The 12,090-nt window shown below is 48.9% G+C and overlaps 1 pseudogene; it reads left to right on the top strand.

The window, feature by feature from the left end:
• Positions 1-4,381: 4,381 nt before the first annotated feature.
• Positions 4,382-5,752, top strand: LOC119368407 (annotated as a pseudogene).
• The last annotated feature ends 6,338 nt before the right edge of the window (positions 5,753-12,090 follow it).

Here is a 12,090-nt window from a genome sequence, read left to right as displayed (position 1 = left end):
TCCGACGGGAACGAGGCCAGAGATGGGCAAGGACAGCGCGGAGGTGACCGACGACGCGGCGAACTTGAGGGCCAGGTGGCGAGCCTCCTCCTTGGGCGTCGGGGTTCCCTGGAGAAGATCGAGAGAGAGAGAAGAATTCAGAGAGAGACGGAGAAAGATCCAGAGGGAGGGAGAGACCACGGGGAAGGAGAGAGACGGCGTTCATCTGCTGGTTCGGTCGGCCGGCGACGAGGCGGACGAGGTGGAGCGCCCCTGCTCGGGGCCTCGAGCAGCTACACGATCCATACGGGATCGAGGGAAGAAGTGGCCTACGCTGGATGGGTGAATTGGGCAGGGGAGATCCCGAGGGGGATTCGGTGGAGTGGCGGCGGCATGGGGATGGATGGGACATGGCGCCTAGGATCTAGGGTTAGGCTAGATTAGGTATGGGGTTGATTTATATATATGGAAAAAGGGGTTTAGGGTAGATTTGGACCCTCTGATATAATTGGACGGTCGAGAAGAAATGGCTTAGGGGAGTCCAACAAATAAACACAGATGTTTTATAGATGTTTGGAGATGATCCGGATCCAACGGTAACGACAGAGCGGGTCGATTTCGGAACAATTTTCGGACGCACACACGGGGGTTCTGTGGTTGTGCAAAGAGGGGGTTGGGCTGAGAAGAGAGAGAGAAAAGGTGCGGCCCGGTGACAGTTTCGGAGACCGAAACGTCCGACGATTAAACCGACTATATCGCGGTTATAAATATAACGGTTGGGCAGTCAAACGGACTCCGAATGCGACGAAACTTGACAGGCGGCCTGTCTACACTATAATAAGACCGCACGACAAGTTGCAACCTATTCCGAGAACATTTTTATGCCGCTTATAAAATAATATTTCGGAGGTGCCGCGGGCGCGTGTGAGAGTGTCGGGGATCGGAATGGACAACGGAGAGAACCGGCGGAACCCGAACGGATGCAAGTTTTATGAAAACATATGGATGCGATGCACATGATGCTATGAGATGAGATGCATAACAAGAACAAAATGCAAAACAAACGACGAAAACCCAACCACGAAGGAAATATCATATAGCATCTCCGGAAAAGGCAAGAGTCGGAGTTACGAATATGGAAAGTTGTATCCGGGGCGTTACACTATGCCTCTCAAATATTGGGATGAAGCTTTTATCACTGCCACCTATCTTATAAATCATCTTCCTAGCAAAGTTATTGGCAATATCACTCCATTAGAGCGTCTCTATCATCAAACACCCGACTACAATTTTCTCAAAATATTTTGGGTGTGCTTGCTATCCCAACCTACATCCATACAATCGTCATAAACTTGAGTTTCGTTCTACTCAATGTGTCTTTATTGGCTATAGTAATCTTCACAAAGGTTATAAGTGCCTAGAAGTTTCAACTGGACGAATCTATATTTCTCGGGATGTTGTGTTTGATGAAACTCTTTTTCCTTTTGCCAAACTTCGTCCAAACGCCGGAGCCCTACTTCATGCTGAGATAGAACTTCTTTCTGATCACGGGGGTGAATTACATAAGGCTGATCATGTGCAAAATTCCACTCAAAACAGTGCTACTAATGATGTTTGTGCAAAAACAGGCTGTGATTTTATGTGTCCAGAACAGGACGAACTTGGCGCAGAGCACGAGGCTGATTTCCCTGGCAGCAGCGACAACAGCGGCGCGCAATCCCACGCTAATCCGCGTATCAGGACTGCGTCTGGTCCTCGCCCCGAGCCAGATCTCCATGCAGCCAATCAGGAGGCCTCCAACTCTCCCGCGGCGGATATGGACGACAGGCTGCGCCTGGTGGACCCCGCCAGCCCACGCGCCTGCCTCCGCGCGGGGGAAACCGCGTCTCCACGTGGCGCACTGGATGACGAGCCCGCGCCTCGATCCAGCCGACGAACGCGACGCGCTGATGCAGTCTGGATCCTCCTTGGATCACGCGCTGCTGGATATGACAGGGTCTGCGCGGATATCGTCCTCGGATCAGGAGCCAGGATCTTCTGCGCCATCTTCTGCGTCTCCGTCCGCCACAGGATCTCCTACACAAATTTCCGAACCGGGATCTTTTGCGCCTGCGCCAGCGTCACCAACACTTCTGCTCCGGCACACCAGACCCCAGTCAGGTATTGTCAAGAAAAAGGAATACAATGATGGTACAGTCAGGTATGACACAGTTAAACGTGCATTTCTCAGTCATATTGGAGAACCAACCTGTTTGCATGATGCTCTTACACATAAAGATTGGAAAGATGCTATGGATCATGAATATGATGCGCTCATGAAAAATAAAACATGGCATTTAGTACCACCAAGGCAGGGTCATAATGTCATAGATTGTAAGTGGGTATACAAGATAAAGAGAAAATTTGATGGAAGTATAGACAGATACAAAGCTAGACTAGTTGCCAAAGGTTTCAAACAGAGATTTGGTATTGATTATGAAGATACTTTTAGTCCTGTTATTAAGTCAGCTACCATTCGACTTGTACTGTCTATTGCTGTTTCCAGAGGTTGGAGCTTACGTCAGCTAGATGTTCAGAACGCGTTTCTTCATGGTGTTCTTGAGGAAGAAGTGTTTATGCGGCAACCACCAGGATATGAGGATCAAAGTGCACCACACCATGTCTGTAAGTTGGACAAGGCTATATATGGTTTAAAACAGGCCCCAAGAGCTTGGTATTCCAGGTTAAATATGCAGTTACAACAACTTGGATTTACACCATCTAAAGCAGATACTTCATTGTTCTTTTATCATAAAGATAAGATCACTATTTTTGTGCTAGTTTATGTTGATGATATAATTGTTGCCAGTTCAAGTGCACATGCTACAACCTGTTTGCTTAAGGATTTGAAGTTGGAATTTGCTCTCAAAGACTTAGGGGATCTTCATTATTTTCTTGGTATAGAAGTTAAACAGATAAAGGATGGGATACTTCTTACACAGGAAAAATACACCACTGATATACTCAAGAGAGTAGGATTGGAACATTGCAAACCTGTGAGTACACCAATTTCAACTTCAGAGAAACTTACAATTAATAGTGGAGAAGCACTTGGATCAGATGATGCAACAAAATACAGAAGTGTTGTTGGTGCTTTACAGTATTTGACACTTACACGTCCTAATATATCTTATTATGTCAATAAAGTTTGTCAATATTTGCATGCACCTAGAACAACACACTGGACTGCAGTCAAAAGGATTTTAAGGTATCTCAAATACTCAACAGGTCTTGGACTTCAGATTGTCAAGTCCATGTCTTTGCTTGTTACTGCCTATTCTAATGCAGACTGGACAGGGTGTGCTGATGACAGAAGGTCCACGGGTGGTTTTGCTGTGTTTCTGGGAACAAATCTTATATCGTGGAGTGCAAGAAAACAGGCCACTGTTTCTAGGTCCAGTACAGAAACTGAGTATAAAGCTTTGGCCAATGCTACAACTGAGGTGATGTGGATACAGACTCTGTTATATGAGCTTGGGATCAAGGCTCCACAAGCGGCGAGGTTATGGTGTGATAATATTGGTGCAACCTATCTCTCAGCTAATCCTGTTTTCCATGCACGAACTAAACATATTGAAATTGATTTTCACTTTGTCAGAGAAAGAGTAGCTCGCAAGCTACTTGATATTCGATTTATACCAACTGGTGATCAACTTGCTGATGGCTTCACAAAACCTCTTACTATAGGAAGATTGAATGATTTCAAGAACAATCTTAACCTTGGTAAAGTTCACTCGGTTCAGATTGAGGGAAAATGTTAGAATATGTTGTATAAAGATAGGAGAGTAGTTTAAATCTCTTTGTAATCTTATCTCCTCTTATCTCTACTTCTGTTAACCCCCTGTACCGAACCTGATCGATCTTCTCCTCCTCTGATCGATCTTTCCCTTGTAAGCCACGGCAATGATCTTTATATAATACAATGCGGCCCAGACGAAGAGTTCTACGCTTCCTAATTCATCTCACAGTAGCCCCTGACGCTGAAGGTAGCATACTCGTCGGCGCCCGATCCCACGAGCAGCGAGTAGTTCTTGACGACGAACTTGTGCGCTCCGGTGGTGGCCTCCGTCGTGCACACCGACGACGTCCTGCATACACACGCGTGCTTGTCCCAGATGTTTCCCATGCAGCCAAATTCACGATCTCTTGGGGTGCCGCGGGTGGTATGCTATCAAGGTTTGACGAGAACCTGGGGGTGGCCGTATTTAAAGCTGCCCCCCCTACCAAGGAAAGCCAGAGCCATAGTCGGATTCGGACAGTGCCCCGACTCGGACCATCTCGATCGGCGCACCATCTATAAATATAAATATTGCTCTCCTGGCTTTCATCGAGTGCGTGCAGCTTCAGATCAACGTGTACGCCGATGGCCGCGTCAGCCAAACCTCTTCAGTCGACACCGTCGGACCTCGCCGTTCAGCAGTACCACTTTCTCTGCCCCGGCGACGTTGGCCATGATGATTCGGCGGAACTGTATTTGCCTCCGCGACCGCCGATCCCCAGAGAGCTCATGGAAGATTTGGGCACCGGTTTGGACACCGGAGACGTCGGCGAGAACGCGGACCTTTTCAGGCAGTTCATGGCCCTGGAGAAGGAGCTCGGCCTGCTTGAGTGCGAGGAAGAGGACCTGCGGATCGAGATCGCGGACCTGCTGCCCGTGGTTCGGATCATGGAGGCAGAGCACGAGTACCAGCAGGAGACCAAGTGCGCCGGCGCCCTCATCGTCGGCCACGTCGTCGAGGTGGTCGACGAGGGCCACGCCGTCGTGACCACCAGCGCCAGGCCCTTCGCCTTCTGCGTGCCCGTCCTCGCCGACGTGGACCGCGCGCTCCTCAAGCCATCGGCCAACGTCGCGCTGTCCATGTCGAACCTCGCGGTCGTCCAAGTCCTGCCGCCGGACTCCGGCTGGACCGTGCCCCTCGTCAAGGCCACCGAGAGGCCGAGCGTCACCTACGCGGACGTGATCGGGTGCGACGAGCAGAAGCGGGAGGTCCTCGAGGCCGTCGAGCTGCCGCTGACGCACCCGGAGCTGTTCGCCCGCGCCGTCGTGTAGGCGCCGCGCGGCGTGCTCCTGCACGGCCCGCCGGGCACCGGCAAGACCATGCTGGCAAAAGCCGTCGCGCATCACACCTCGGCGGCCTTCATCCGCGTGAGCGGCTCGGAGTTCGTGAACCGGCACCCGGGCGAGGGGCCCAGGATGGTGCGCGAGGTGTTCCAGGCGGCCCGCGACAACGCGCCAGCCATCATCTTCTTCGACGAAGTGGACGCCATCGCGGCGGCGCGGACCGACTCCGACGACGCGTCGGGCGCCGACCGTGAGGTGTACAGGGTGCTGCTGGAGCTGCTCGGGCAGATGGACGGCTTCGACCAGTGCCCCAACGTGCGGGTGATCATGGCGACAAACCGCGCCGACGCGCTGGACCCGGCGCTGCTGCGGCCGGGGCGCCTGGACCGCAGGGTGGAGTTCCCGCTGCCGGGGAGGGCGCAGAAGCGGCGGCTGTTCCAGGCGTGCACGGCGGGGATGCCCCTTGACGGCGGCGTCGACCTAGAGGACCTGGTGGCCCGGCACGAGGAGATGAGCGCCGCGGACATCGACGCCGTGTGCCGTGAGGCTGGCATGCGGGCCGTGCGCGACCGCCGGTGCGTGGTGACGCGCGAGGACTTCGAGGAGGGCTACCACGCCGTCGCCAAGCATATCGACCGCGGCGCTGACCAGTTCGCGTTCTACAGCTTATAGTAAAAAAAACTTATTCCGTCTTGTCCATTTTTGTTCAGCTTCTCAGATCAAACGGGAGTCATGTATTCACGTTTCCACCGGTTGAGCTGTAGACATGCTTGCTCGCTCAAATTTATACTCGGTCCCCCTATCATATTTTATCTCATTTTTTTATCATTTATATAACAAGATTGCTAAATCTCAACTTCTCAGTCGATTGAGACTTAACTGTCGATGTTTTATACATGAGATCTCACATGAAGATCTGTGCAAAATTTTGATTTTGATTTTTTTCTTGTTTCATGTTTGTGGCTTGACTGAGACATGTCCGTGTGTCGCACACGTCGTGTGGTTCTCTCATGACTACATTTGTTGCTTCATCTTCTGGCTCGTTGGGTGGTGCCACTGCAAGTGGGCCTGCCTTCCCTCCAGTCCATCGTCGGTCTTCCGTTGTGGGTTGTTTCGTGTGGGCTATGTATATAACATGTGGAAGAGACCAAGAGAGGAAGATGAATATAACATGTGGGCTATGTAGTCAGGGAGAGTACACGTGATCTGATCGGGGTCATCTTTTCCCCAATGAGCCAAATGAGCATTTAGCAAAACAAATGAGCCGGCGTTGGCTGGGATCATAGAGCATAAGGTGCTAGTTTTCAGAGATTTCAGGGTCAGAGTTCGTTTCAAACTAAAAGTATGAATTCAAGGTTTGTTTCAGACTTTTCTCTCTCATTAATCTCCACCGGAATCGTCATTTTCAACACCAAATGATCAAAAATTGAGAAAGACTTGACTCGCTCCAGTCTAATATAGAAGATAAAAAGGCAATAAACGAGAACACAAACAGATAGACAGCCCGCTACCAAAGGTGACATAGCAGACAGTAGCACTCGCATGGCCTCGTTCCCTTATACCTCCTAGCCCCTTTCATTGTTGTTGGTAGTCCCCCCCTAGGCCCCACTGGGCAAGGCCCAGGACGAAGCCGGTGATGGTAGACCTGTTTCTTCGTCTTAGTGGGTGGCTCTCTTGAGAGAAGGGGTGCTTGTAGCGGCAGTTGGTATGTTGCATGCTCCCTCTCGTGGTGTAATGTTCGGCATCATGGCGGGTGTTCAGGGATGCACTAGCAATGTCCTATCATTGGTGTTCTTTCACGTGCGTTCAAAAGATCAATTTAGTCATGCCAGGTCCGTTCACTCCCGTGGCACGTTGGCCGTCACGGCAGTATCTTTAGTCTAGTTTTGTCACTAACATTTCAGACTTGTCGCAGTTTGCAACTATATTAGAGTTTGATAGCTAGAGGCTCGCCAAGGTGGAGCGATATCGAACTTTCAGTGAAGACCTTGCCTATGCGGGCGGTGCAGCAACAACAACGTTTGTGGACATCCTTATCCTCCTTGGAGGCGCGGTCGAAGAGTTCACTGCTACACCATGTTAGACTTGTGTCGAATATTATGTACAATGTAGATTATAGTTGGACTTATAGTAGTATTGTGTTTAAATGCACTAGTAGAAAACGAGGCTTTGGTCACAGCTCAATGTACACATTAGTCCCGGTTGCATCACGAACGGGGACTAATGTGAGCATTAGTCCCGGTTCGAGCGGCTAAAGCGTCAGGAAGGCATTAGTCCCGGTTCAAATGAGACCTTTAGTCTCGGTTTGAGACACGAACCGGGACTAAAGGGCATCGCCATTTAGTCCCGGTTCGTGTCTCAAACCGGGACTAAAGGACAATTTTCAGTTTTGTAAAAAACAAAAGAAAATGATAAAAACTTCAAAAATTAAAATCCTTTGAGATGTAGTTATGCTACTACATCTAGTAGTTAGGAAAATTAAAAAACTTAAAATTGGACATGTTTTGCAAAAAAGTGTTATGAAAAAGTAAAACGGCAATATCTTTTGCATACGATGTCGAAAACCCCGCATAATATATCAAAAAAATCAGCACGAAATTCCGCATTCGATTTTGACCGCCGTAGGCCTGTTTGCAAATTTTTAGAATCCTCAAATTCTAAAAGAAAAAAAGATATGCTCAAATTTTAGTTTTTTTGAATTTTGGTCAAACTACTTATTCAAGAAATATTTGTGTTACTAAAAAATTATTCAAGAATATTAGTGTTACTAAATAATTATTTTAGTTTTCTTAATTTTGGTCAAATCTGGTCAAATCGTCAAACTACTTATTCAAGAAATATTAGTGTTACTAAATAATTATTAGTTTTAAGAATAATAGTTTCAAACTCAAATGGTGTAACGTGTGACTTCATGCTCAACTTCAACTCCTAAGGATTAATAGGATTGACAGCTTAGTATTGTCAGAAAAACAATAAGTGCATACTTATAAACAAGGGGGAATAGAACTCAAAAGTTCAGCGTGCTCAGGCTGGAGTAGTGAGAAGATGATGACCGGCCGGGAAGTTAGACGATTTGGAATGAAGAGGGGTGATTAGGCCAACTCCACCACGCGACCTCAAACGGACGTCCGTTTTGCCCGGATTCTGTCCGTTTGGGTAGGGCAATGGGGTCGTGTCCGGGCAGTTTCTGGGATGGGGTGGCCGTGCGCCCAGCGCGCGGACGCATCCTGTCCGCATACATTTTTCTTTGCAAGTCCTTAACTTTTTTTCATTATTCATTTTTGGTACATAAAAATACATTATCACATTTTGACTAGTAAAGCAAGACCAAAGAAAACAAGAACCAGAAGAACACATTTTAGAAGATACCCAACTTCCATAACTGCTCCCTTGAGTTGGGTTAGGGCCTTCTCGATGCACTCATTGTTGATCTGTGGAGGAGGCTCGATCTTGCATCCTCCTTTCTTCTTCAAGCCAGAAGTCGATGTTGCTTCCTCACACCTAGTCTCGTGTCTAGCCTCTAATCTAGCAACAAGTGCATTTATCTCATCTACAGCCTCTATGCTAGCTAAAAGTGCATGGACATGTACTAAATTTCGCTCTATCAATATATTGATGTACTCTTCTTTCCAATACTAAAACTTGCACCCATGCTACACAATAAAATTTGAAGTTAGCACAACTAGTCAAATCTAGAGCACAAACCGAAGCTAAAAAGAGCACATACCCCATCGTTTAAGCACTTGATGAACACTCATCCGGGATGTTCCGGCGTTGTAGACACATGGCGCACAACCATCCTTGGGCAGTGGTCGCACTTATTGAGTGGCAACGGTGCGCCGACGAGCTTTTGGGCAAGCACCGAGCCCGGTCGACCACCATTCGTGTATCTGCTGGCGGACCACCGACAATGCAGATCCGAGCGGCTAGAGGAGGAGCCACTGCCTGCATGTGGCCTTGCGGCCCTGCCAGGGCCTTTCGGCGAGGTGCCCGGCCAGTCAATGGTGCGGCCCAGCCTCCCACAGCCAGGCGATCTCAAGACCGACCGGATCCGCCCCAAACCGGTCGGCGGGTGCGCAAACTGGGTGGCCGTGGTTGGGTAGCTCGGCGGCGCCGAGGGGAAGAGGCTAGGGAAGGGTGGAGGGGGTGCGTCCGGAGGGAGGGAGGGGGGCGGATAGAAAAAGGCCCGCCCTGTGCCACCGACGGGCGGGCCAGGGAATGACACGCGCAGACGGCCAGCGCGTCCGCGTGGTGTCCGTTTCACCCCAAAAGCGGCGCAAACTTGGGCCAGAGATGGGTCGAAAGCGGACACAAAATGGACAAAGTCTGTTTGCTCCTGCGTGCTGGCCCACCCGGTTTGTCCTTTTTACCCCAAACGGACGGGGCCGGACAGGATGGGGTCGCGCGGTGGAGTTGGCCTTAGAGATTAGAGATTAAATTGAGCAGTGATGAGGGATGATTAGAGATTAAATACAAATAATTCAGGAATTTAAAAATCGAGAAAACAATTCAATTTTTTTTCAAAAAAATACATTTAGTCCCGCTTGGTGCTAAAGACTAAAGGTCGAGCTCCAGACAGCGGCCAGTACCGACCCTTTAGTCCCGGTTCCTGAATCAGGATAAATGGGCCTTATGAACCGGGACAAATGTGCCTTATGAACCGGGACAAATGGGTCCTTTTCTACTAGTGATGGGATATGAAGTCGTGTCCAAGTAGGACACTTGTATCCTAGGCCTCTCATATATAGTGGGGGTAGTCACACGATGTAACCTATGCGACCATAATAGCACATGAACGCGGGGGAAGCCGACGGCATGTGTGCCGGCGTCCAGGGCGACCGGGTGCGTGTGACGGTATCACGGGGAGGAGCGCCCGTAGTCAAGCCCCGGGGATGTAGCCATATCGATGAACCTCGTTAACAAAACTCGGTGTCGTGCTCGTGTGATTGCTTGGTCCTCGGATGATCAACGGTATGCCTTGGATTTATTCTAACCCACTAGATCATATATAGTTGGTTGGATATAGGTCGGGGTGGTTGCTTGCCTGAGCGGACCCCTCCCTTAGGATTCAGTGGGGTGTTGGTGTGAGGCGTTCTGGGTAAAAATTCCCCTTTTGCCGGAATTCAGTGCCGGTGAAGACTCTTGGGGTGTTGTTCCTTCCTTGAAGTGTTATACAAGAGCTTCTTCACAGCTGCTCTGGGTCTCGTTGTCCCCGACTGTTTGTCGCGTTCGGTGATGGAATGTAGTTTCAAGTTAGTGGTTGATCACATTTGCGTCCTCTAGTCAATTATGTCCTTCTAAGCTTTCCGATCGTAGTTTTCCTTGTAAACGAGACTAGCCTATTCGTTTGTACCGAATTGTAGGAGCACTTGGTCATCTTGATGTGGTTCCTTAAAAAAAGTCCCTTCTGAAAGTAGGAATCCTTAGGTCTGCCTTTCAGCGGAGGAAGTGGTTGTCACCTATTTTGAACCAGCAATACTTTTCTTTTTTGCGGGGGAACACCCATAATACCTAATCTATACTACTAGATTTATGTTCAGAATTACTTCCTACATAAAGAAATATAAGAACAATTAGATTGGGTCCCGATAACTGCCACACGTGTGGGCGTTAAGGAATCTGCCCACACGTTCTGTGTGGTGCCTAAGAGGACCAGCCCACATGTCTGTGTGTGGGCAAAACAACTAGCGCTCACACGTCTCTTTTTTTCCCTCCCGGTCCCTCTTATACGCGTGCGTATGGGCGAAATAGATAACACCCACATGCCCGGTACGTCAGGCCTCGTACCTCGTGGTCCCGCACGCCCCACGTGACACTTTACCGCGCACCCCGCAGTTGCCATGGGCCGGACCCTCGTCCATGTTCGTTTAAGTGCAGTTGCCATGTCGCTGAACTACGGTTGCCATGTCGGACAACTACAGTTGCCATGTTTGCTCAACCGCAGTTGTCATCCCAGGTCAAAGTTTCAGATTGCCATTTTTTGGACAACTACAGCTGTTGCCATGTGTGGTCCGGGCTACTGCAGTTGCCATGATTTCAAAACTTTAGGAGTTGCCACCTACTAACACTAGGCAGTTGCCATGTAACGTTACAAAAAAAGGCATGACAAAAAACATGTTCGGGTAAAAAAAAGAGTTGTCATGTGCTCACAAGCACGCTAGGACAGTTGCCATTTAAAAAAGAAAGAGTTGCCATCTGCTTACGTGCATGCTAGGGCAGTTTGCCATGTACCATGCCAAACATATGGCAACTGACATGTTCGGGTAAAAAAAAAAGAGTTGCCATCTGCTTGCAATTACACTAGGGCAGTTGCCATGTACACTGCAAAACGCATGGCAACTGGCATCTTGGGTGTGGGAGAGGAGGTGGGTGTGTGGGCAAGATGGCAAACTGCCCACACACCAGCCCTTGTGCGTGACTGAAAACTGGTGTGTGGGTGAACTGCTAAACGCCCACACACCGACCCCTCCGTGTGGTAAAACGGATGTGTGGGCGACCTCTCTCACACACCACACACGCGAGTTATCCTACATGGCATACAAAATCGGCTAATTCATGCCAAGATTCGTGCAGAAGTTACTGGACGGTGATGAAGGCGTGTGGGTAAATTGGCTACAGCCCACACGCGTGGGCGTTAACATTTCCGATTAGATTACTACTTACTCCCTTTATAAAAAAATATAAGAGCGTTTAGGTACCTAAACGCTTTAGTATTTCTTTACAGAGGGAGTATTTCTTCACAAAAGGAGTACAACTTGACGAAACTCAACTAAAAGAAGATGCATAATGAAAAACGAAATCATCTCATATATATTTGTTATTTGTAAATATTCATATATTCTCCAATAGTTTGTCAAACCTCTCAAAGTTTGACTCGGGACAAATGTAATATGCACTATATTTTAGCATTGAGGAGTACTTGGAAAATAGCATCGTCTACAAGCAAATTAATGGCCACCATGAATAAGCTAATTATTAATAATCTTGTGCACGACGGCATCCTTGACGAC

This window comes from Triticum dicoccoides, chromosome 2B (genome assembly GCF_002162155.2).
Source record: "Triticum dicoccoides isolate Atlit2015 ecotype Zavitan chromosome 2B, WEW_v2.0, whole genome shotgun sequence".
Taxonomy (NCBI): Eukaryota; Viridiplantae; Streptophyta; class Magnoliopsida; order Poales; family Poaceae; genus Triticum; species Triticum dicoccoides.
The sequence above is the reverse complement of the archived record's forward strand: the minus strand, read 5'-3'. Positions and strand labels throughout refer to the sequence as shown.